Source organism: Rousettus aegyptiacus, unplaced genomic scaffold (assembly GCF_014176215.1).
Source record: "Rousettus aegyptiacus isolate mRouAeg1 unplaced genomic scaffold, mRouAeg1.p scaffold_m13_p_8, whole genome shotgun sequence".
Classification (NCBI taxonomy): domain Eukaryota; kingdom Metazoa; phylum Chordata; class Mammalia; order Chiroptera; family Pteropodidae; genus Rousettus; species Rousettus aegyptiacus.
The window spans coordinates 59748728-59776505 of NW_023416311.1; positions in this window are offsets into that span (position 1 = coordinate 59748728).

The window sequence follows — 27778 nt, forward strand, 5'->3', positions numbered from 1 at the left end:
CCTCTTGCCCAAAATAATCTCTAACCTACCTATCACAGCATTTAACAATTTTATGTTAAGGTTCCAGCCTATATTTCCATTCTCATCTTTCTCCAACCGCATGCCCCAAATAAACCAGATAATTAGCTGTGCATTTTGGCATCTTAAGATTTTTCCCCACACTCTTACAACTAAATGGAATGTTCTTGTGCTCTACATTTTCTGAATATCAAAGCCTTACCTATTTTAAAGTTACAGTAGAGATGCAAATTTCTACATAAAATCTTCTCTCAGTTAAAATTACTCTTTCCCTCCTTGGGGGTTCTGTGACTTGTACATCTGTGATAGTACATTACATTACCCTCTAGGTTATAGTTTCTTATTAATATCTCCTCAAAGTCCTTCATCTTTGCACTTCCTAGTAAAGTCCCTCATTTTACAAACTGAGCACTCCTAGACCACCGAATATAATTGTAAAATTTTTCACTCTTCTAATGAGTGGGCCTATCAAAGCTAAAAAGTAGCCCATTCACTGCCTATCAAACAATGTGGCAAAGTCTGTGTCACCACAGAAGGGGAGACTTTTTCTAATCAATCTACTTAGAATTTGCCAAAAGGGGCTGCCTAATTCTTTCACTCCCTCCAATGGGCAAGCCTTACAAACCCTAAGAGGAGCACATTTTTCTAACTCATAAACGGGAGCAGTTTCAACTAGCAGCGACCCTGGACCTCATAATAAAGTTCTTTAAAAAGCAAATAGAAATTGTTACAGAATTGAGACAGAAGATGTTAATGAAACTATAGCAGAAAACTTAAACTTCACAGTTCCCAGCTCCTTTACTGCACACACCCTCCCTCAACAAGTAGATCACATAGGATAGTGATAATTAACAAGGTGACATGATCATGCAAGCAACTGCATCTCATGGTTATAAAATGCCTGAGTTAATTAGGACAAGAGAGGCTACAGTAGAAAATAATCCAAGACCATATAATGGCTCGAATATGAGTTAAGTTTATCTCTTGCTCACAAACCCATCCAAAGAGGGTATTCTTGGTTGGCAGGCAGCTCTCATCCACATGGTGATTCTGAGATGAATTTGCAAGGGAGATAAGGAGGACATTTTATATAGAGGCATGAGAAACCATAACAGGTTTAGAGAACTGCAAATAGTTTCATCTGGCTAGTGCACTGGAAGCATGAAGGAGTGTAGCAGAAGACTAGGCTAGCAAGATAGACAGGGCCTGAGTATGAATCTGTTTCAAAGTCTATAAAGAATTGAACTTAGTCTTTCAAGTGATAGGAAGTCCTGGGAGTGTGTTTCTTGGTTTGTCATTGTAATTTTTTTAATCAGAATGGTTAACATCATTTGATAAGAATATTGAAAAATTAGGATTGCCAGTACTATGTAAGCCAATTTGGATCTTGTGAACAGGACAGAATCACCAACAAGACCAATATGACATTCCAGAAAAGATGATGAGAGCTCACAATAAGGCAGTGGCAGTGGTGATGGAGCAGAAGGGAGAAGCCAAAGAACAATTTAGAAAGCAGGTCAGAGGAAGCTGGGTGATTATTTAAAATTCAAGGGATTAGAAAGAAAAAGTTGTGTATGCTCCAGCTTTCTGGGTGAATTGAAGAATGTGTCGCCTAAAAAAATCAAAAGTTATTCACTTCTGCTTTAATGCTGAATTTAGTTGTGCTATCTAATAAGATTTTTTTATTCTGGTCACTAGTGAGCAAACTGAATGAAAATAAATGTCTTTTCTACTAATAATCCTCTGGAGGCCATGTGGATAAGACCCTTATAAGTGGAATATAAGAATACATCATATAGTCATAACGAAGTTTCCTGGATCCAGTTGGTTAAGTAGGAAAGTAACTGGAAAGAAATGACTATAACCTTTCAGCAATGGTGCCTGACCTAAACATCACCGAAAAACCACATACTGGAGCCTCAAAATAGAATTAGCTTTGCCTATTCTGAAGTTGCTATTCATTATTCATTGTCTTTGTTTTAAAAAGATCTGGAGTCTGAAAATTTTCAGTTCTCAATAAAAATCAGCATATATTTAAAAATGACGCTCTGTATGGCTGCTTAGCATTATAAAGTTTAGAAGCAATCACGGAGACTTGTGCTTGCTGTTCTGTTTTCCAGCCATGGGGAAAGGCAGACTGGCCTCTTGAATCCATCCCTCAGGGATTAAAGAAAATTGGAAGTGGTTTGACTTTTCACTGAATCTTCACTGCCATATGAGGCTGGCTGAAGATGGCACTCTGAGCTGAATTGGCACAGCTCTGCACCATTGGAATGGTATTTCTTGACAGGGTTGGATGGCATATGTAGTTTTCTGTATTGTTCTGGTGCTTCTTAAATCAAGTTGCCCAATTTAAGTCAAACAAATGTTCTCTATTCTCCACTGTCCCTTCAGATCACACCAATCCTTTGCTTTGTCAAATCATAACTTCCTGAGTATTCTCTGAAAATTTCCCATAGTGCTGAAAAAAGACATTTCATCATTATAAACATTAATAGAATAGTATTCTCAAGTATACTTTAAATGATTCAATATTTTTATTTATTTTAATTATATTATTTCTACAATAGTTAACTGTTTCTATTTTTAGTGCGTAAATGAGTAAAATTTTATAAACCTGTATAAAATAAGTAACTATAATTGAAAACAAAAATTGTTCTCATGTCGTAAATAAATTTCTATATTGCTTTATATCTCAGAGAAAATTTACATGCATTGTTATTATCTAATATTTAGTCGAAGAATGTTTAAGTCACCACTGTGACTTTTGTGCAAGAGAAAAGACTGACTTGAAAGGAATACTGAGTGTTGGGCAGTTCCCGCAATATGATGAGTAGGAAAGATCTCGAACTACTGCTGGGTAGTTCTTTATTGGAGTCAGATTTACGAATTCAAGGATGATTATGTATATGTTTGTCTTACAATTTTAATCTTTTATCTGAATGTGTAAAGATATTCCACCATTATAACTACTGATCCAGATCATTTCTAAGATTTTCTACCCATCACTCAAATGCAAATCCATGGTCATGTCTCATTTCCCCTATGTTCCTGGATCTCAGTCCCCAAGGCCTACCAGGACAGTTTTTGGAAAAATTGGGCTCATGGCTGATAATTCCCAATGTGGCACCATGAGAAAAATAACTACATCTTGATAGTGACATGAAATGACTTATAAGTTATTGGTATCTCGCAAATCATATCAGTTGGGCAGCATCTAAGGGTACCTGAAGTCATGCAGGAAGGCAAGATGTGATATAAAGAATACTTAGGCATATAACAAATTCAAACTGATAATATAGATGTCTGTGGAGTTTCGAAGTGGGGAAGAATAAAGTTCTGATTAAGGAATTATAACTTAATGAAATGGCCTAAGTTGGTGTATGTAGTAAAAGTTCGCCCCCCGCCCCCCCACCCTGGTCCCCCACCTCAATTCATATGTTGAAATCCTAACTCCCAATGTGAATGTATTAGGAGGTGGAACCTTTGGGAAGTAATTAGATCATAGTGTGGAGCTCCCACAAATGGGATTAGTGCCCTTATAAAAGAGACTCCAGAGAGCTCTCTCACCCCTTCTGCCCTGTGAGGAAACGGTGAGAAAACAGCCATCTTTGAAGTAAGAACAAGATCCTCATCAGAAACCAAATCTGTTGAGCCTTGATCTTGGACTTCTTCACCTCTGGAAATGTAAGAAATAAATGTTTGGTGTTTACGCCACCCAGTCAATGGTATTGTTGTTATAGCATCCTGAATGGACTAAGACAGTTGGTGTTAAAACCCCTGGGGAATGTCCTACCTGGAGTCCCATAGCCCATTTCCCTTCCCTGAATATTTTTGTGAGGTTCCTAATACAAAGCCCACACCTCAGACTTCAAGGCCTTTCCTTACTTTATATTTCCTGCTGGGGACCCATCCCGGTTCTACACATCTTTGCCTGTTTAGAATCTCTGGTAATTGCTCAGCAGATCTTCACCTTGTATGAGGATAAACTGTGTTTATGGGCTATTTACATAGACGAAGCCCTATTCCCTTATCCTAATGTTTGCTGTTGCTTTGTGGCCTCCAGCAGTTTGCTTCAGGTAATTCCTGATGCCACTTTCCTTTTCCAGGTCTCCCTTTGAGCCTGTGACCCTAACCCTAATGTTTGGAGAACATTAGCCTCCTTCTGTTCTGTTTTAATATGTGCACTCTTTCTGGATTCTTAGGTCATCAAAAGAAGTAGGTATGGAAAGGAAGCAGCTTGCTTGTTTTTCATTGCAGGCCCTAAGTCTGGTCCTTTTGGAAGCAGATGAAAATTCTTCACAGTCATTGGATCAGCCAGTTTGGTCTCAGATAAACCTTCTTATATCTAAGAAACAAGCCTTTTCTTCATTTTTTAAAGTTTAGCTTTCTTTTCTGTGGTCAGTGTTGTTTAGCTTTATTTTCTTCTCTTTATTTCTCTCTTTGGTTGTATTCCTTCTCTGTAATTCTGCTGTCAGTCCCTGCCAAGTTTCTTTATCATCTGTCTCTACAGCCAGCTTAACTTTCTGAGCCAACGGTGTCAAAGCAGAATACATATGGGTACTGTCAATCTCACATGGTGTGACTTACAATTAATTTCTGATGCCTAGCAGATATTTAACCCATGAAAAAAGTAAAATTTGGGTGGCACTAAAGTCTCTAAATTAAAGTGCTGTCTCTTTAACTCTATTACCATTACCTCTCCAGCTTTTTTAACTCATAGGGACCTCAATGTCTGCTTCGAGGCAAGGTGTGCTTTTTGCTTTTACCCCAACGTCTTACCTAGCTTTCTTCTCGGTCTCCAGCCCACCCACCACTGTGTCCCAGCCTCACTTGCTCATGGTCTAACTCCCTGCCCAGCTCTTGCTAATCCCTAGCTTTTTATCTCCTCAGTCACTGCCTGCCTGGGCCCTGCCCTAAACCAGAGGCTATCTACAAACCCAAAAGCAGCTATGTCGGAAAATTCTCCAGCATTCCCTGTGCACAGCATGACTGGCCCTCATATCTTCTGGGACCCGACATGAGCTTGGACAACACCTTCTGGATGCTTTGCCCTCACCCTAGCCAGATGCTTGAGCCAACCTGGTCGGTGTCCTTTGCCTTAGTGAATGAGACTGTGTGGTTCAAGCTCTCCATCCCCACCAATGACCCTGTCCTAAGGCCTCAAGCCAAAGCCCATGTAATATAATTGCATCTGATCTAGATTCTGTGTTTTCTTTCTGCTGAATTCAGTTTTCTCTAGATACTAGCTGACAACCTGTTTATTTCGTCTTTATTCTCGATCCTTGTTTTAAATGCACCCTCCCATCTCCCCTTACCACACAACACAATCTGGCTCAAGAGAGAGCATAACATACTAAAGAAACCTATTTCACTGTTGTTGAATAACTGGTTGCCTAGCTCTTTAATAGAATACACCTACATCACTGTAACTTTGGAAAAAATTTCGTCCTCAGAGCTCAAACCTAACTTAAGTAGAGTTAATATTTAATGACTATTCACTTTTTGCTCATCACTGGGCTTATAATTCAGTACTTGTTTAACCTTAGCAATGTCCATATGAGGAAGATAGCATCTTAACCCCACATTGTCTGGAAAGGCATTAGACTTGCAGAGATTAAGTAACTTCCCTCAGGTCAGCCAGATAATAAGTGATAGAGTTGAGATTTGGACATAGAGTTTTCGCTTTTATCCAGGATTACACTCAGTACTGTATGCTGTGAAATGCCTGCCCCTTATCCTTTACAACCTTTTAAGTCCCATTTAGGTATCAGTTTCCCAGGAGATAACTGTTTTACTCATTCACCAAAGATTTTCTGAGCACTTAGTAAGTGGCAATGACTGTCCTAAGCCCTGGGGACATATGAATTAGCTAAAGAGAAAGACTAGCTGTGTGCAGGTATAGATGTGGCTGTCCTCTTTTAAGGACAACCACCTTCCCCCCGCCCCCAAAGGAGGTATTCAATAGCCAAAGAAAGGTTAGGCTCCTCCACAGCAGGCTTCAAGCACGGAGGGGCCATGTTGCCATGCTCTGCTGCTAGGGGATTCAACACAACTTCTATGGTTGGTCATTGAATAGGGCATTTTAATTTAACCTATTGAGAATCTGGAATGTCAGACCCAGAAAGAACAACAGAAGTCAAATGGCTTAACCATCTTGCTTTAGAAATGAAAAAATAAATAAATAACATACCAAAAAGTTAACTTTTCAAGATGACATGGATGTTTAGTGAAAGAATTATTTCTTAAATACAGTTGTCCCTACTCCATATCCGATGCTTTCACTCAGACATCACACAGTCTCCTGGGGAAAGGATTGGGTACATATTGAAGTCAAAATTTGTCATAGGTCTAGGCAAAAATCTCACGATCTGTGGATCAATTTCTCAAAACAAAGCTCCTTTATTTAAGTCATTGCCCACAGAACAGTTCTAGATTTTTTTTTCAGAGTGGTATCTAACAATTAGGGAGTGGGAACTATGTAGTATAATAGGAGTAACACTTACTACTACTGATTGTATATAATGGTGTATGATTTTAGTACTGTCTTTTGTTAGAAGTGAAAAAAACCAGAAAACTTAGAGAACGCCCTCTTTCCTGTGGAGCCTGCTTATTAATCAACATGACCACTGGTTCCTGTCTCTTTCCAGACCCATTCATCCATACTCGTCTAGGTAACATAGTTGTGTTTTCTTTGCCACTGAGGATATTAGGTTAGCATGACTGTTTCGTATACTCGCCACACTCTCCTCTTATCAGTTTACCACTTTTGCAGTTTATCCTGACATTTAAGGGTATAATCATCTCCTCGCCTCCGCCACCCCACCCGTTGCAGTGTGAAGTTAGTTGCTTTGTTTTTTCCTTCTGACATACTTGCTTTGTGCTATATTTAACTCCTGTACATTAGCATTAATATCCAGCCGCACAAATGAAGTTGCCGCTGTGCATTACTTCCACCAGGTACAGTAGGGGTTTATTCTGCTAATTCCTTTTGGGGATAAGGAAACAGATGCAAATACAATAAGGAAAGAGCCAAATCTTCTTTCCACAGTACATTTAACACAAATTTTTATAAGAATTTTATATGCAAGATTTTATTCCTTTGCTTTTTACCTACTTTTTGCCTTTGATTTTGGCTGGCATGCAAAACGACTTACAAAAAGAGAGGCTGACAAAATAAAAGAATGTTCCTCTGAGGTGGCGGGGAATGCTCTTAGTATAAAAAGAAATAGAGAAGATCAGCAACATAAAGTATTCTTATAAGATTCCCAACTGTCTAAAACAATATCTAGTACATAATGGATCTTCAAAAAATGGTTTAATGAATAAAACTAGATGTAATTTCTTCCTTCTGGTAAGCCTTCCTTTGGCCAGACAGGAATTCCACCTATGTTGAGAAGGAAAAGATCATTAACAAGAAAGAGTATATACTTTCCACTTATTACTTACTTATTTATTGGCCTAATTTCTTTTTCTTTTTTCTATTTCTCTTTTCTTCCTTGTTAACTTTCATCCGTGAAATTTCTTTTTCCTCCTTCTCCTCCTCTCTCTCCTTTCATTTGCCTTTTTTTATTTGTTTAAGTACTCAAACCACAGTAGGGTTTTCTTTTTCCTTTTTTAGATTCAGTAAATCAATACCCCATTAGAAAAACAACAGCAAAAAGATGTAGTCAATGTTTTCATCCAAATAAAAAAGCAACTTTTTTGTTATGGTTTAACTGTTAAAGAGAGAAAGAGAGAGACAGACAGACAGAGACAGAGACAGAGACAGAGAGACAGACAGAGACAGAGACAGAAAGAGGGAGAGAAGGAAGAGAAAAGGACTCATAAAATGCAATATTTATTTGATTTTTAGGTGGTAACACTTATTTAATGAACATGCTAAGTATGTAAGACAGTTCATAATTTTACTCAATTAAGGATATAGAGACCATTTGTAGGAGAGACAGAAACACTCTTAAGTAATAGAATAGACAAGTAGAATGGGAGGAAGGTGGGCTTGAGACAAAATAATTCATGGAAAGCTAATGGCTCAAAAGAAAGGAGCTACATGTGTACCTTCAAAGATCTTTCTACAGAACTTTTAAGGGGCAAATGAGGAGAATGGTGTTCCTCTCTGAGCCACATTCACTAGGAGCACAGGGGCTGTTCTCTTCTAAATGCCCCAGATCCTATCTATAAACCTTACTTCATCTTTGTGGTCCTTAAGTTGTTTCAGAGAGGAAGTCAAATGGAGCTAGAAGAGGCTTCTAGGATGATGTCCGAAGTCAGAGAACTCTGTGTAGAAACACTTCTACCTAGTGTAAATGAGAGGGCACTCAACTTAAGGGGCTTTTAGCTAACAAAAGACCTACCCCTTAAAAAAGTCCGGATGGGGTCAATAGTATACATGCATAGTGACACACTGCCCATGCCCATTCTAACTATTTAATAGCGATGCTTTGTTTATAAATATTTCAAATATTACTAGCTACCTTGGGATAGTGACTGAAAAAAATTAAAGATGGTATTTTAGATTACACATACCTCTAATTCTTTTAAATACATCAGACGAAGCAAGTTTTATTTATTCATTCATTCATTCACCCAACAATGATTATTGAGTGTTTATTATTGCCAAGCAATATCCAAAACATGGGAAATAAGATTTGAGATAAAACTGGTGACCCCATTTGAGTGTACTCATAGACCATTTTTGGAAATTTTTATTTTGTTCTGTTTTTGATAAGGAGCCAATAAAGAGTTCTAAACAGGGGAGTACTGCAGTCAGATTCCTCCTCAGAAACATCACTCTGACAGCCAGATATAACTAAAGACTAGTCAAAATGCTGTTGCGATAGTATAGGTAAGATTGATGATCACTAACTAAACCTACAACAAAGAGATACTTACAAATGAAAACAATAGGACATGGAAATACTTTCAGTATTGAGTTAGAAGAGTAGAGAGGGTAGGCTGATTTCTTGGATTCCTGAATGGGGTAGGTGGATATGTGGAATATAGGAGATTGCTTCAGAAGCAGTAATCTTGTCAATGGGGAGAGATGGACATAATAGGAAGAATAAGAGTAGCATGCTGAAGGGAGAACTATAAGAAGCAATGAGTAGAGAGATGGGCTGAAGAAGATATGCAGCAGAAGAGGCAAAGATGGTTAAATGTTGAGGAAGAGAATCTGGGCAGTGCATTGAAGTTGTGAGTGATTCAAAGTGTAGACTGAAAGTGTAGACTATTTTTAAAGAAATGAAATAGAAGACAGAATGCCATAGTGGGAAGCCGATGGGGTTTGAAGTCCAAATGGTATGAAATTAAAACGGCTGTCACGTACTTGCTATAAGATCTGGATAAGTTACTCAACAATTTCCAGACTGCTTTTTAATACATAAAGTGGAGATAATATCTCGTACATTGGATTGTTCTGAGTAATAAAGGTTATAGCACTATGCCAGAAGATTTCTTTACTGTCTCTTTTCCTTTAGTTTTGTGCTCCTCCGGGCCATCAACTTCTGAGCTCCTTTTGAAAAGAGGCTAGATTAGATTGGTGCCCAGTTTATCATCTTTCATGGTATGCCTTTATCTGCAAAACTAGAGTCACAGGCGGTCCTTTTAAGACTTAAGTTCAAGAACACAGGATATCCATATAGATGTCCTTAGCCTGACCCCTACTCTGCACTAATTCCCATTATCCATATGCAAAATAATCTTTATACCTTGCTGCAATAATATTTTGTAGATTCCTCCAATCATACTTAAGCAACATTTTAGCTATTTGTTTATGTGTTTGAATTTCCCCTACCCAATGGACAAATATATTGCAAAAGCAAAAATGACTTCCCATTGTATTCTCAGTAATTTTACATAGTAAATACTCAATAAATGTCTATTTAATGAATATATGGTTTTAGCAAAAGGCCATGAGTTCCACAGGTTACATATGCTCTGCATTAAATACTTTAAAGCCACATAAATGAAGAAAAATTTAGGACAGTCCTTTTTGGAAGTCTTATGGTCAGTTGTCTTCTCTGAGGCTAGATTAGATTTGAGGTTCAACAGATCACTACTATATTGGCAAGACCCAGGCCCTACAATCATACCACAAAGGTGTGTTCTCAGCCCTAAATTCTAATCCAGTTTGGAAATGATTAACAGTCTGAGAGGGAGAAGGCATAGTGTGGTAGTTAAGAACATGGATGCTAAAGTTGGACTACTCAGGTTCAAATTCCTTTCATTGGTCATTACTAGCTGAATGGTCGGGACTACTTACTTAGCTTCTCTACCATTCAGCTTCTTCATTTACAAAACCATCGTGATAATAATGGGACCTGCCATCTAGAGATGTTACACAGATTAATTGAGTTAATACAAATGAGGGGAATAGAGCAGTGTCTAGCACAGAATAATAAATTTTAGCATCTATGACTATGACTTCTTTTAAGGATGTTAGTAGCGGAAGTTATGCACGTCCATAGACCACTTTGGGCATATCCACGGTTAGCAGGATAAGCACCACATGTCAATAGAATTTTATGAACGCCCTAAGGAAGATCCAGATTGCATACTGGCTCTGAAATTGACATGTGCCGCCTATCATCTTTCTGTCTGAGCTTCTTCTCCACCAAGTGGTCTTTTCACAAGTGCTAAAGAGAAGAATGAAGGCAGGGCAGAGCAATATGGGATAAGTCTTTGTTTCTAAACAAGGAATTTGAGAAGAGTAAGTACTAGTGATGCCAATCAACAAATATTCTTTAAATACCTACTATGGTTGAGACACTGTTCTAGGTACAATGAGACCAATCTCTCTTATTCAAGGCTGTTAAAAAAACAAAAACAAAAACAAAAAAAACCTTTAAAATCATGGAGACATCCCATGATTTGGGACCTTAAAGGATCCTTATACTAGAACAAGGAAAAATCTGGAGTTGTCTTTTTTCCCCCTGCCTTGTGCTTTTTTTTTTTTTTTTTTTTTCTCTAAAATAGCGCTCTTATCAACGTTTGTAGGTACTATGGTGATAGCTGCTATATAAGTACAGGAAGAGAGAACAAGAGAGGAGGGGGAGGTAATTAACTCAATTGTATAAAGCTTTCTTTAAGAAGCAGAAGAAAGGTTCTCCATAATTTTACTCCTATCTCCAAAGAGGCAGAAAATGGTGTTACGAGAGAGATGTCCTTACACTCAGCCCTGGAGCACAATGCTGACTCCAAAACAGAATACACTTGATTCTCCTACCTGACTGTGCAAAGCAATCCAATTTCCTTACTGCTTTTTCCCCTCTATGTAAATAACTTCTTTATAAATGGGAAAATGGAGAACAAGCCTTTCAAACAGTTGTCATAAATTAGAATAAATTGCATTAATTCAAAATGTAAAACTAGGAGAGCCAGGAGAACATGCAACATATTTTCCCCAAATAACACTGTGAACTAGCACAAGTGTATACTTTGGGCATATGTATATCTTTCCTCTGACTGACAGCCTGAAGGATAGTCCATGTGATTTTTGTGTTGCTGAGGTGGAAACAATCTTTATTTGGATTGAATAGCAGAGTAAACAGGAATGAATAAGAGACACGAAAGTTTACAGTACAGATGGTTTTCTGATTCTTTGTTAAAAATTGTATTCCTTATCAATTAAAGGTGCACTTGCCTTTTGTTTTAGTCAGCTATCTTAGACTCTTTCATGGTTGTACACCAGAAAAATTAGATGTGATCAGTAAATTATGCCCTGGGTTTAATAATGCCACATAGACTAAATAAATGTAGCTGTAATGGTGTGCCAAAACTGGTCTCCAGAGATTTTTTTTTTTTAAAAAAGGAATTTGATTAAACTATAATTACATCTACCTGTATGCAGCATACACCTGTGTACCTAAGTACCTTCTTCCTAGAATTGGAAGAATATTTTCTTTCCCGCATAGTTATTTGGCTCTGTCATCAAGTGAATTGCCTCATGTAAAGTGAGGAAGGGATAACATAAACATCCACCTTCTTCCCTTACCCACTGAGGGAAGCAAAGGCCATTCTGATAGAATTATCCACAACGTAATGACAGTAATATCAAAATGTAAAATGAAACAGCACTGCCTAAATATTTACTCAGCATTTTTATTTAATGTAATTATAGCATCAAATTTTGATTTATCTTTTAATCTGTGACAAATAGTGCCTTTATCCCCAACATTTTTTGACCACAGAATATAGGGCAGTTAAAAGGTCTAACTGAGGGGCTCTTGAGAGATGAGTAGGCAAAGATACAAGTTTGACTTGTAGGCTTGTCCTTGATTCTGCAGGTTCTTCTGCCTGCCTTGAAAAGGCCAGTTATGGCTCTCAAGGGTGCCCTAATCTGGAACAATTCCCACAAAACAATCAATGGTATATCATCATTTCTTTCCTTTTCCCAGAGAACAGGATGCACAGAAAATAATGCACATATAGTAAAGAGTTTGAAAGCCTAATGCATGTAGGAAACTTGCCACCTATCCAAATCAGCACATCAGGCCACCAGATACTAGTCTCAGGTAGGAGTTAGTCATCATTTTCTTGCACAAACTGCACTCTTCTCCCAGGATTGATGCATCTTCTTCCCTTCTACATAAGGAACTAGATGAATAAAGTAAAAATAAGTGGACTCTGGGGCTGCAGATGGCTGACCAGCTGTTTCTGGGTGACTCCCCATGAATCAGTGCCTCATCTGAGCTTCAGCGCTTCCATGTTTGGGGGCAAAATATTCTGCATTTTGGAAAACTAGTTCATGGAAAATAATACAGCAAACTAACATTTATAGAAAACCACAGTAATCTTGTAACAAATGTCCTAAATTATGTACTCAAAAGCAGATCCAATTTTATCCAAGGTTCTCTCTGCAGAGTCTATAGGACCATTTTTGTTGTTGTTTATAACCCTGACTTCTCCCAACCCCCAATCCAAGTGCCTCTTTTTTAATGATACACCACTGCATATAATATACCTCACAGAAGACAAAATTTCAGTTTGAAAAAGAGATAAAGTGGTAGGGGTGGAATATTTAAATGACTTCATTTTTCTGTCCTCTTCAGAGATTCAGCTTAAATATTTTCCTTTATTTTGATGGTAGAATTAATGCTTCTTTTGAAAATCTCATAGTTCCCTTTTGAATAATATTCATTTCTCAGTGCTTAGGTACAGTGCTGGGGGTATTGACAAAATAAAACTAGAATGGAACTTTATATTCCAACTTCTCTCACATTCCTTCAAGGCTGAATTTTCTAGCAAGGCAAGAGTTGGTCTCTTCAATTTTAGATAATTGTTTGATGTGAATATCTTTAAGAGGATATATTTCAATATACAGAAAAATAGAGATAGATCTAAATGCCTATTATCAGGGAAAAGGGCGTTTTTATGTGATGAGAGAGTAAGAAAGTTTCTGTGATAATTTTTATTCAATGAAAGTCATTCCTCTGGGTGGGAGAGTCAAATGCTAGTACCCACACATGCTGCATGCATACCAGCACAAGCCGGAGGAATGCAGATTTCTGTATCTGAGAGCAGCTGCTAAGTGAAATGGAACGTCCAACAGATGGCTGCATTGTCATTGTTGGGGGAGGATGAGAGGGGAGCTATTTTGGTTTTCCCATTGAGTGTGTGTGTGTGAGGGTGTGCAAGCATGTGTATTTAATAGGATGTGTTCTCCACTACCTGAATCTCTCTGTTTTTATCAAGGGTTTTTATTCACTTTGAATATTTGAACTAGAACAAACCTTAGAGATCATCTAGTCATCTGATATGTAATTTGACATGTAATGGAGAAGAAGGAAGATCGGGACACATAGCTTGCTAGAACCAAGGCCAGAACTCTTTCATTAGGCCATGCTACATAGAAGTTGTACATTTGATTTACTTGAGTATTGGTATTTAGCACCAATACCAAAGTTTAAGAAAAGGAAACACTATAGCAGTTGCCGTTTAGTAGTTCAAAAAGTACATTTGTATTGTTTTCTTGTAAAGCCTTATGGTGGGGTTACCTTGCAATTCTCATGTTATAAGAAAGAACAAGGACACCTAATAAGCAAATTATATTGGGTCTTTATTATATGTTTTATTAGCTGTTTGAGATAATAAGCCCAAATTTAAATAACACGCTATAGAATATTAAGATTCTAGAGCAGTTTTGTATTCCAGAATACAAGGAATTAAACTTACAAGTCAAAGCTTTCAAAGGCCCTGGTTAAGAGGCAAACAGAAAAATGTTGGGGTCCCATTGTGACCTGTCTATGAAAGGTCTCCATCCCCTTTCTAATATGAGATTTGGACCAGTTATACAGTCATATGGCTCAGCCATTGGTTCATGCTTTTTTTTTTTTCTTTCTTTTTTTTTTTTTTTTTACAGAAATAGAATCAATAGAGAACAGACAAACCCACAGTTGCCAGTTTGTACAGTCTTGTGGTTTCTGTCAGGGGCTACAGACTCGAGCAGGTCTACCAGATAATGAAGGCAAACTATTTCAGTTCCTGTGGGTCAAGAGGGCCTCAGCAGAGTTCTGGTTTCAAACAAATGAATAACAAATTAAAAGGTACAGTAAAATAAGGGGGTGGTTAAAATGTATTAACTAAAATCAATGGAGGAGAAACAGTTAAAACCCTGCATTCTCAGCAATAGTCTGTGATGTATTTTGTTAATCTCTTAAAATTTATGTTAAAAGCCTTTTAACAGAAAGTCAATATATTTGGGTGGTTGAACAAGTATATCATCCTGTCCTGGCAGTTGCATTAAATATGACGCAGAGGCTCCATTCCCTGTAGGAAATGAACAAAGGTCCATCCAACGGAAGTCCCACCTCAAGGAGACCAGACGTTTTCCTTAAAACAGCCTGTGGAGCCAAGCTGAGTATCATGCTCTCATCCTCTGCCTAGGTTCCCCACTGACGTCAATGAGAGTCCTGGAAATGAAGCAGGATCAGAATACCAGAAGCATAGCCTAATAATAGAGCAAAAATGGAGAGCAGATGGAAAATAAAATGTCTCGATAAAGTGTGACCTAATGTTATAAATTTGTTCGGGGAAAGAAAACAACAACAGCAAAACAAAAAGGCCTGTAAGCAGACTTACTGGTGCTAAAATTCTGGAATAAAGCTAACTAAAAAAACACCTAGATACTTCAAAACCTCCCGAAAAAGATTGAAAAAAATAAACAGGAAAACAAGCAAAATCAATTTTGGATGTTTGAAACACCACTTGCTAACATGGCTAGGGGTAAAAAATGACATAAAACCTAAAAACAGATCAACAGCTTCTTTACCTATGATTTGTGTAGTCCATTGTATCTTCATTCCTTCTAGAATAATGTGCTATTTACATAGATAAGTAGTGCTGGGAGAACACAGGTACAAACATTGAACACAGTGGTAAAAATGAGTTGAAATACTGGGCCCAAAGTAAAAGTTTTTGCAAAGGGGTCCTGTCACACCCATAGCTCTAAGAAATGCACTCACAATTTACCCTAAATCCCCACTATGTATGTATCTGTGTGTGTGTATGTCTCTGTGTGTGTGTGTGTGTATGTACACATGTATGTATATAGTCAAAGCTACAAAGGGCTGCTTTTATCTCTAGCAGAGCTATGACATATTAAACAAACATTTTACTTACTTTTCTAGGATGAGCAGCAGGTCTGGAAACAAACTTCTGAATTTTTACTAACTGTGTATACATTTTGGCAGAAAAGAGATTTTTAGATCTACTTAATAATTAGAATTATAAACATATTATTTTATATATGGACAAAGAAGGCTCAAGATGTTGAGAATGAGATGTAAAAAAAAAAATCTCCATTTCAATCTCTAAATATTTCTTCTATCTAGAAATCATCTAGATGTTTTATTTGATAAATACTCTGCATTTTCTTATAAGAATGGGTTATTGGTTGAGAAAATTGATGAGGTGAAATTTGAGAACAGAGTTACATTTCTTTTCATTTTAATTGTTCAACCACTGATGAAATTAAGAATAAAGAAGACTCCTTTTTTTAATTTCCGTTTTTTGGCTTATAACTCTAATGGTTCTTGGGCTCTGTTGCTAGCATCTATGAAAAAAAAATTGTTTCTTTAGGTAGCCTTCTAGGTTCTGCTTCCTCAACTTCTTTACTCTGTCTAGCCAACATTTTTCTTTAAGTCTGATTCTTGCTCTGCATGATTTTTTGAACTTGATATTTTAGACCCTCCCTCATTATCAGGGGGATTCTGTCACCTTGGACTTCAACTTCAATCTCCTTCTGCTCCTCACCCTGTGGCTGAGGTTAAGTCCAGTCCATTTCTTGACAGACTTCTAGAGACCCAACCTGGCAGATGCCACCACTTGTGACTCCTAGCAGAATATATTGGACACTCGTCTCTGCTTGGATGGTCCTCAGCCAAATAGATCACAGGGAACTATTGTAAAGTAATTAGCCCATGATACAGTGGGAATGCATGTGATTAGAGCCATAAGAATTACAGAATTTTAGATATAGAAGTCACCTAGAGATTCTTCATTTTATAGTAGAGGAAACTGGAACTGAAACATGGCCAATAACTCAGAGTTCCTGTAAGTAGAGAGTGGCATAATATATATAAAATGTTTTGTAAATTATATAGCACTATACTGTATGCATTAAAAAGTCAGTGTTTGTCTTCTAGGCAGTATGTTTAAGAGTTATTCTAGAAATGCTGCCATTACTCAAAATGTTTTAAATCTCTTCTTTAAAATTGTCATTTCAGGCAGTTAAGATTGTCACTGCATAGTCACATCTCTCTCTTATCAGTAAAGGTATTATCCAGGGCTCAGACATTCATCTCAGATTTGATCTTAAATGTCTTCGAAGGCAGAACCCATGTCTGTCTTTCTCCTTGCTCCTGATATACTGCCTGCCATTTAGTAAGCACCTAATAATTATTTGTTCAATGAATTTTTAAAGAAAAATCAAACCCACCCTCAAAGAATGATGATTTGCTGTGATTGATAGGCAAATGCTCCAAAGACACTTTCAAAAGAGAATTTCCCAAATAAAATTATTTTTGAGCTGTAACATTGTTTTTGGAATACGTTCAAGGTTGTTAATTGGAAAGGGACAACATTCATTGTATTTACACATCTGTGTTCTGGCTGACCTGTTGACATGGTTGAATTTATTTATATCTCACCTTTCAAAAAAAAAATGAGGCAGATTGAAACAAGAACAAAAAGAAACCCATAATAACAATAATGTTAATAAAAAGCACATTACTATAATCATGTCTCAGATATGCATAGCAAAAAAAAAAAAAAAAAAAAAACCAGCTCACAGGGTGGGTTCCTTATGTGTGGTTAGCTAAAGAGTGGCAGTAAGTAACAAGAAATAGAGAACAAATGAGACTCACCCAGTCTCAAGCACATGTCTGCCTGCCATCTGGCCCTTGTTCCCTGTTGAGTAAAAGAGTTACTTACAGCTAGTAAGAATGCAGTCATAAGGAAACATTCTGGGGTGACTGGGGTGACAAGATTCCCAGTTGATAATAAGTGCCCACGAAGAAAGGCATCTGCAGTGCCGTGATTACCAATCATCACTGCTGTTAGCACTAACAGGTAAAGTCAGTTTTGAAGATTCCGCGTGACACATAAAAGTGAGAGAACAGTCCCTCTCCAGTGGACTGATATTTAAATTTGTTTGAATAAGAAAGAATGAACAGAATACTGAGAGAGAAGCACATTAATCATGAGACAAAGCTGTCCACCTTTTTCACTTGTGAGTTACTCTCAGAAGGGTCTAAGAGTAGGGATTTTACAATTGTTCTAAAATGCATTAGGCACACACACAAAAATCTAATTCACACACAAAAAACATGAACTTACTCCTTTATTTTGGCTAGTTCCAGTCTAAAACATCCTGATCAGGTGAGGGGTCAGGGCATGCATTAGTAATTGTTCCATGGATATAATTATTTTTTCTTTTTACTGCTCCCTGAAACACTGGATTAAGAAAATTCAACTGGGTCCAGCTAAAAGCATAGTGAAATGTGGTGTTTCATAAAAATGAAACCACACGGTGTTCAGAAGAAGAAGTAAAGAATACTGAATTTCTCACCAGGCCACCAGCTTGCTCATTTCAAGGATACTCTGGTTTTGACAAGAATCAGAGCATGGATGTCTTGGTGATACGTGGCATCCACAAAACAAGTCATTCTTTGTCTCTAGAACTAAGAGTTAATTCAGTGCCATAGTTAAAGTAAGGAAGGATTACTTGAATTCTGAAGTGGTTGAAAATTAGAGCTATGTCCTTTAGTTAAGGAGGTAATATCAAAGGCAGCTTCATGACTGCTTTTATGCAATCTTCCATAAAGAATGTATGGTCTGGCATCACTCCCTGAAACATCATCCTATGCCCTAACCCCACGATTGGGTTCCAGTACAATTTCCACAGTATGAGAGTAAATTTTTAAACTGCAAATCTGATTTTATAACTACACAGGTTAAAGTTCTTTTATATCATCCACATTACTTACAGATTAAAGTTCAATTTCTACACTCAACATGAAGATTTTTAAGGAGCTGGCTCTTTCTTATTTTTCCAGTTGCGTCTTCTACAGGCTGTCCACATACTTGCTAAGCTCCAGGAATGAATTAAGGTCCAGAATCCAGGATACCACCATGTCCACTTAACACCTCTATTTTCTCTGAAAAACATATGCCTTCTTCCGTCTTACTCTCTAGAAAACTATACATTAATTCTTCAGGACACAGACCCTCATCTTCTCTTTGACGTCTTTTTGCCATAATTCTCATTCATGCCTAACCATGCAGACTCAAGTACAACTTATTATATGCAATTCTAAAAAGCACAAAATGTCTTCAACCACTTTGACTTTGAAGGCATTTTGACCTCACTGGTATGATAACCTTGAGTTTCACTCCCAAAGGGACAAATCACATGAGCACATATCCAGCTCATCTATATTCCGCGGCTGTTCTCTATCCACCCTGCAGGATAGTGAGCTGCTTGAATAAGATTGGGTTTTAGAAGTACAAATTAGTAGTTGATAGTTGGGCATAAGGATGGGGAGCATAGCACAGGGAATGCAGTTAGCATTTTCTCACAGTTGTGGAAACTAGAAGTTCACATTTGATGTGCCAGATGATTTAGCTTCTGGCAAGGCTCTCTAGCTTATAGATGGCTATCTTCTTGCTATATCCTTACTTGGCCTTTTCTCAGCACATGTACACGAGAGAGAGAGAGAATGAGAAATAAGCACAGGGCAGGGACTGCTAGCTCTCTGATATCTGTTCTTTTAAGGACACTAATCCTGTCAATTCAGGGTCCCACCCTTATGATCTCATTTAACTTTAATTATTTCCTTAGCATCCTTATCTCCAGAAAGAGCCAGATCAAAGGGTAGGGCTTGGGCACATAAATTTTGAGAGGGCATAAAGATTCCGTTTATAACAATCACCTTGGATTCCCAATATCCAACATAAGTCCTTGTAATGTCTGTAAACGTTTTTGATGTGATTAAATGCTACACCACATAAAGGGAGAATGAGTAAAACTGGTTAACTCATTGATCAATCCAAAATACTCATTTAATGTGCATCATATGCAAACCTCTGTTATGAAACATGTCAATGTTCTTAAGGAACTCATAATCAAATTATCTAATTGAGAATTTAAACACAAATAATTGTCAAATAAGTGGTTCGAATAATAAGCAACCATAAAGTAGAGCAAAGGGGACTGGATTTGGAGTCAGAAAACATGAGTTCGAAATCTAATTATGGTGCTTACCATCTATATAACCTTAAAGCAAGCAGCTTAACTTCTCTATTTCCGTGTCTTTCATATCACATGGAAGCATAATACCTAAATGAAGAATCAAGTGAGAGAGGACATAAATGCACTTTGGAAATGCTAACACAACACAAGGAAACGGAGGTGTGGACAAGCCCTAACAGAAAGCATCTTTGACAGGATCCTTGATACATTCCGGGAAGGGCAGCTTTTCTGCAGGGCATTGCCTCCCTATAAGGCAGTCCCCGCTCAACGGCCACATTTGTGCATGCCTACTTATCATCACTCTCAAAACTCAGTGTTTTATGCTGATGCCCCACCAGGAAAAGAAGAACTCTTGCTTATTTTCTACATTTGCCTTCTTGCACAAAAGAGAACCAAAATGCTTCAGTTCTGAATCATAGAGAAGTTGTGGCAAAAGTAGAATGAGAAATTCTTCACAAGGAAATGCTACATGAGTTACTTCAAGGATGCATGAACTCTCGCTGAAACACTCAAGCACTAAAAATGTTAAAGCTAAGGCTGAAATGGCCAAGAGAAATTTAAACATGGAGGCCACCAGACAGTGAAAGTTCTTATTAAAGATCTATGAAATATGTCATTCTGCACTATCAGCAGATAGAAAATTGTCTGTCGACAATAAAACATCCACTTTGAGGTCAGGAGGGGAAATTGACTTTGATCAATTGCTAATTATTGCTTCACCTTTCAATCAGCAACAATCAGCTCACATTCCTAAATCTTAAATAAGTGTGTGATATTTGCAGAGTTTGTGAAAGCAAATGGAGTCCAGGTGGAGCTTCATAGGAAAAACAAGAAAAATGGCTCCTCACCAGAAATAAGAGATGAGCAGAGGAGGACAGATTCAGACACCCCAGGCTCCCAAACCCCCTGTTGAGAAGTGGTGTGTGTGCGTGTGTGTGTGTGTGTGTGTGTGTACGCGCACGCGCCTGCACGCATGCACACAAACACACATTCCCTACAAGCACACATTATTTATTTATTTTTTAACAGCCTCACTCCCTCCTGACACTGGCAATGCTCTTCATTTTCATTTCATGTTGAAGAAAAGAATTAAAGCGTGGAAAGAAAAGAATTGGGAGAAAAAGTGCTCTGATTCATTCAAAGCCAGGCTCCAGAATTGACTTCGTATTTATTCTTTAATATATATCAAAAGCAACAAAATCCCAGAGTTAAAGAAATAGACACTGAGAATTTAAATTGAAAATGTAACCGAAGCATCATGGAGTGACAAATATAGCTTTTAATGTGTAATTTATTTTCTTTATCAAGCGTAAATGTGTCAATGCATATAAAGGCTCCTTATCAAGTGTAAAGGTGTCAATGCATATAAAAAATATTCACTTGAGTTGCTGGCAAAATACTAAAGCAAATGCATGAAGGAGCACTCCCAGCTATGGGAAACATGTCACTTGTCCAGTCACTGAGCAGTCAGGACACGCTTTACAAATCTCTTAAATATCTGCCTCCAAGCTTTTCACACAGTAGTTCACAGAGGCAGAGACATTTTTTTTTTCTTCTTAATCATGTACCTTTTAAGATTCATAATTTGGGATGAGCAAAAGGCTCTGCAGGAGGTGGGGATGAATTAAAAACCATAAAATTGATGCTATCACTCTGATTGACATACCAGTAGTGCAGCATACATTTCCTGTTTGTCAGAAATGAAAGGTGTTCACATTCTGTAATAATACCTAATAATGTTTTGGAAAGACAAACTTCTGTCTGACTACATCTTAGCAAGATGGATTTTTTCCCTTTCACTCAGCACTGAAATCAGAAGCACAAGTATATATTACAAACCTCTATAAAGGATGACCTAGATATTTAATAGCTGCAGCTATTCCAGTCCACTACCTGGACCTCCCCAGGTCTCTGATGCTATATTCTAGCTTGCTCAAAATCACCATTACACCTTAAGACTAATTCAAGAGAGTGCCCAGGGAGCTAGCTGTCTAAGACTACCATAATAAACCTAAGGGAAGAAAGCATCCTTTGCTACCTACAGCTGTCTCATCACAAAATTGGTCAACCCTCCACTTAGAGGTTTGTCTAATCTGACAATTAACATTTTACGCAGGATAGTAAAAAGAATCTTGTACATAGGAACTGGGAGACCAGAATCTCTCTAGCTGCCATGTCACTGTGTAACCATGAGCAAGCCATTAACCAGTCCACATTTCAATGTCATCACATTTAAAAGAGATACTTATGTTTGCCTTGACTATCTAATGGGGTTGTTGAAAACATAAAAGCAAAGTGATAGTTTTATAACCACCATATATCTTCTGTCACGTAGATCCTAAATATGATTTTATGTTAGGTAAACAAAGAATTTGGAGAATGTTGAGAGGCACCTTTCAATTGGGAGTGACAATTTAGCAAAAAAATAAGGAAGAATCAGTGAAGTACTAGATCTTATTTGATAGGACAACATCAGAAAAAAAATCAGATATAGCAGTAGCCATATTATTCTTACGGTGGCCTTTGGGACAAAGGTCCTCTCCTTACTGTCCTGTTATTACCATTTATATTCCTACTGAGTATCAATTGTAAGCACTAATTACCTCAGGTTTCAATATGATTTGGGGAAAAGGAGAATAAAGAAAAAATATAAAACAGATCCGAAAATTTCAGGAGGAACACAGAACAGGAATGTTTGCATTAAATATTTTAATGACACGTTTTTGCATTTTAATCTCTGGGATTCTGTTATTTCCACAGAAGTTTTCAAGAAAATAAAAATGTAAAACTAGTGGTACAATCATTGTCTAATAATACCAAGTTAGAAGTGTCAGGCACGAGAGTCTGAACAATCCTTTGTCTTAGCATTGTAAACACACATTTGAATGCTTTGGGAAGCCTATGGAAAATTAACCCAAATGAAAAAGGGGAATATTATGTAGACCCTGCTCTTGGTAACAATATTTTTGCACAGGGATCAAACGTGCTTTAGAGTATAATTTATTGCTGTTGTTTTTCCTAAGTCAAATAAAGGCTTTAAACAAAAACAGGTTTCAAGCCTTCTGCTTATAATTGCACTTCATGTGACTTGACAATGCTGATTTCTGTGTAATTTTTTAAATCCATGTTTGGTAAAAAGAAAAGACTTTTCCACTAGTTTTTAAAAATTATTGCTAGCAAAATCAGCTTGTTGATGCACATGTTTACAGACACAGCGCAAATGAAATTGTAATAAAGCACAGCAAAGTCACTCCACTGCACCCAGTTGGTCCCTTGTAACCTGCAGGAGTTATGATGCAAATCTTTGAGGATTTGAGTGCATTTAAATCCTGGCCTGAATTAATTTTATATTCTCTAAAAGTGAAGTTAAAAACATAATGTATGGATCATGTCCTCATAATCTTCAAGTGGCAGCCCACAGACTGCTGCTGTCTGTTTCTTGACTTAGATTGACAAGAACTGCAAGGAAAGCATTAGCAAAAGGGATCTTGAGTGCTATCAGCTGAAATCCACCTAAATCCCTACAGCAAAATATAATCCGGAAGAAATAGAAGGTTCACCTTTTAGTTCTAGTCAATGATAACTTGAAGATTAGGTTAAGCAATATCTGTCCCTCTGCTTGCTAAGTTCCCCAAATGTGGCTACAAAAAAAATAATGTTAAGTATTCAAGCCAGAGATATTTATCAGAGGATATAATTTACATGGCTATGTACCTTGTGGCAAGCCTCACAGGAAAATATAAGTACAAATATGCATAAGTCATATTTATATACTTTCTATAAAATTAGACTGGCATTAATTAAATGGCAGAAAAGGCAATGAGAGCATTGTTTGGAGGATAGCTTGTTCCAAGTTCTGATTATAACTCGCTTCCCAAAGAAGGAGCCACCCACAAGCTTAGAAGACAGATGAGAAGATCATCATCCCAGATTTGCTGTGAACAGCTCGGTTCAGCTCTGTCCCTGCCAGACTTGGGGCCACACACACCCTTCCAAGATGGCTAGAGAAGATTTGCAAAGAGTACACCAACTTCTTGTTCCGGTTTTGGCAAGGGCAGAAGGTGACTTTGTCTCTGGGTAACTTGAAACCTATCTGTAGAGCTGAGAACTGTCCTCAACAGCCAAATTATTATCATCATTATTACACCTAACATTTACTAAGCACTTACTATGTGCCAGGCACAAAACACTTTGCATATTCTAATCTCGTCTTCACAATAATCCCATGATGTGAATACTATAATTACCCAAATTTCATGGAAGAAGAAACAGGCCAAAATTTGCCCAAGGTTACAGAGGTGGTGAGCACCAGAGTGAGGACTAGAATTCAGACAAACTCTCTTTTAGAACCTCCACTTCTTGTAACTATTAAGTAGCTTATAAAACTGTAAACAAGGTTTTTTAAAATCCCACTCCATTTACAAACCTCTTTCTACTTATTCATTAATTTTATACATATATTTGTGTGGCACCTGCAGAGATCCAGGAACTGTTTGAAGCACTAAGAATTCAGCAGTGAATAAGACAAATTCTCCACCCATGTTGAGCTTATGTTCTCTATTCCACACACATAGCCTCATTTGTTCCTTGAAATAATCACATAAGTCTGGGGCCATTAGTGTTAACCCATTTTTAGATAAGGGATCCAGAACTCAGAGAAGTGAAGTAACTTAACCAAGGCCATAAAGCTGGTCAATAGGAGAGCTGGGTTTTCTTCCTGGTCATCAGACCATTAATTCATATTCTTTTTAAAATAAGTCACAGGGATGCAATACACAGCAGCATAAGGAACATAGCTGATAAAATCGTAATAACTATATATAGTGACAGATGATTACTAAACTTGTTATGGTGACCATTTCATAAGGTATACAAATATTGAATCACTATGTCGAACACCTCAAACTAATGTGCTCCTGTTGCCCAGTTCAAGATGACTTTCTGTAGCTAGGCAGAGTGTCAGCACTGCCATTATGGAAAGTAAGACCAAATTGGCTCTCATCCTCCTAACTTCTGCCTCTCTTCCCAATTTCTTGGTCCTTTTTTCTTTCATGCTTCAGGTACCTGCCATCTTCTGGTTGTCCATAGTCTCCTATTTCTGCACCCCAACCCCCACCAAGCATATTCTGCCACCTTCTCCACCGTTCTTTACTCCTCCACATCCAAACCCCAGAGTTAATCTTAACACCCACTCTTCACTTTAGAGTGAAGTCCTGACATGTAAAAATGATCAAAACGAGAGTCCCTTTTATCATTATACCAAGAAAACCTGCTCTTGCTAAGTCACAAATATTATTTTCTCAGAATTTCTTGAGTGAATTTTCCCATAGAAACCTTCTCCCATGTGGTAGTTATATTCTGTAGTATTTCCTGCAGGTACATATGGTCTAAACATGTTCCTTAGGGCTGGCTAGCAAAGTTTAACAGTGGGTAATATGCTTTGAATTCCAATCAACCAAACTACAAGTGACCTCTGGCAAAGACTTCCTCAGTAACGCATTCCTGTCTTCCCTGTCACTTACAGCAGAGAGTAGAGAGGAGTGAAAAATACATTTGAAAAATAAATGATTTGTTAGCATTAGAGAGATAGGGCGGGCCAAATACACAGTGTAGAACCAGAACACAATGTAGAAAAAGAAATGATTTAAACTATGGGTGGCAATAGTAAAGGTTGTAGGAGACAAAAGATAAATGTGTCTGACTTTAGAAAATTTCAGGTCTACCAGAGAAACCCTGAATGTAAATGACATTCAAGAACCTCCTCAATCTGACTCTAATTTTTCCATTAGCTGCGAGCCCCATGAGAATAAAGAACGCATCTGATTTTGCTCAACATTATATCAGCAGCACTTAGCACAGGGCCTAAGACATAGTAGGCACTTAATAAATGATTACTGAATAAAATAATGTCATTCTAGACATCTCCAGTCACCCCCCACCATCTGTTTCCCAACCAGCAGGGTCCTCTGTTGACTAACATTCCCTAAACAAGGCTGGGTTTTCACACTGAGCTTCTCCTTCAGGTGGTAGCATCTACCTGAATTGCCTTTTCTCCCTTACAGACCTTGTTGAAAATGGGTTCTTTAAGGCCAAGGTCAAAATGTGTATGTATTACAGTTCTCCTAGGCTGGGTCTCAGGTATGAATGCAGTAGTGTGCGTGTGTGTGGGCGGGAAGGAGAGGCACGCCTGCAACGTCTCAAGGTGAGGAAAGTGGATGGCCCTCCCTTTCCCTGACTGGCATGGCCCCAGGCTGCTCAGCAAAGGTTGGGAGGGGGCTACTTGCCCCACTCAGACCCAGGTACTGAACATGTCCCAGCATAGAGGCTGTGATCTCTTAACTGTCACTCACTCACCAACAAGAAAGAGAGATTGACTTTCCCGCCCCACCAGCTCCCGCATTATCATTTCACACTGGGACCCTGAAAATTAGTGGCTGGTCCTAGACCGGAGGAGGAAACTATTGTTTTCCTTTTAAGCATGCATTGCAATCTTGCTCATAGTTGTTGAAGAATTCGTTAAAAGCAAAGGGGCCTATGCTAGTCATCGTAGCTTCTGATTCTGTACAAAGGTTTGTTGAATTGACTTGAGAAAGAGAAAATATTATTTTATTTCACATGAAAAGGTAGATAATCCCAAATCCAAATTTACCCAGAAAGATCAGAAAATGAACTACATAACACCAATTCCTTTTCTTTTTTTCTGAGATTGTCATCCATCTTATTCAAGAGAATTTTACAAATTTATAATTCTACTCATAAATGTTTTTCTGTCAGATTGGTAAAAAATCTTTAGAATTTGGATTTGTAAACTCATTCTGGAATATGGTCTTCTGCAAAGAATTGAGTACTACTTAAATATAATTATGATTAAACTATTCACTTATAACCATACTTACTACATGCAAAGTATAAAAGTAGGTGTCGCTAAAGTTGATTTCTCAATTTTGGCCTCAACTTGGCTCCTCAAGACCACAGTAGAAAGTTGCTCACCTACAGGAGCAGAGGGAACCGAAATGCAGCCTTCACTCCTTTTGCCAAACCACATACCTTGGCACAGGGTTGACTGTGTCCACTCAGGGAAAGTGGCATCTTTTTCCTAATTCTCACAACATACCTCAGCCCCTCTTTCCACACAGACCTCCTAAGTTGTATTGGTCCATCTGTAATTTCTCTTCCCTTTTCAGAGTCATCACTATCCAGCTGAACATCCCTTCAGTTACATAAAGACACTGGAGTCAAGGATAAAGGACACAGCATGTGGTTTCCCAAGAGCCAACATTTCCCAAGGGATGGTTCTGGCTGAGGGGACACAAAAACAGTCTAACTCCAACAGACATCCTGTCCAAATTCTCTTTTTATAGCACAGTGTAGCTGTATTCAATGCAAAACAAGTAGAGTGAGGATTAAATGTAAATTATGAAGCAGAGTTTTAGTCATAATACATGAGTTTAATGAGAAAAGAATTGGAACTACTTTCCATATCTTATTGGCAACAGTTTTACCAATAGGTAGTTTGTTTGAAAAGGTGGCATCTCTTTGAAATTAACTCTTAACTTCTTGCAAAAGTTCATATTGTCCCTACCCTCTCTAGTCTACTAATAGAAATTATTTTTATGCTATATATCATTCATGTTGGTTTTTGAGAATGTGCCGTGATTAAATTATATGGGCTGGAAAAAATCTCTAAAGCTTGCAAGAAAAAACAAAATCCCACAGAGCTATAAAAATGTTTACCAACCAGTAAAAACTTGTGTGGATTTTCTATAAAACCAGCATTTGAAAAATGATAAAATTTATATTTTTATTCTTTTAATACTCTTCATAGGTTTACCTAAAAAGGAGGATTAGAGTAAATTACTTTACTATCTCAAATAGATGTTCTCTTTGACAAGGATATAAGTTATACTAGAATTCTATGTTTGAGCTTTTTAATTGTGACAACTGTGAGACACTACTTGGTAAAACAGACCATACTGTTCTCACTGCCTCTCCAGTCTATTCTCAAATGGA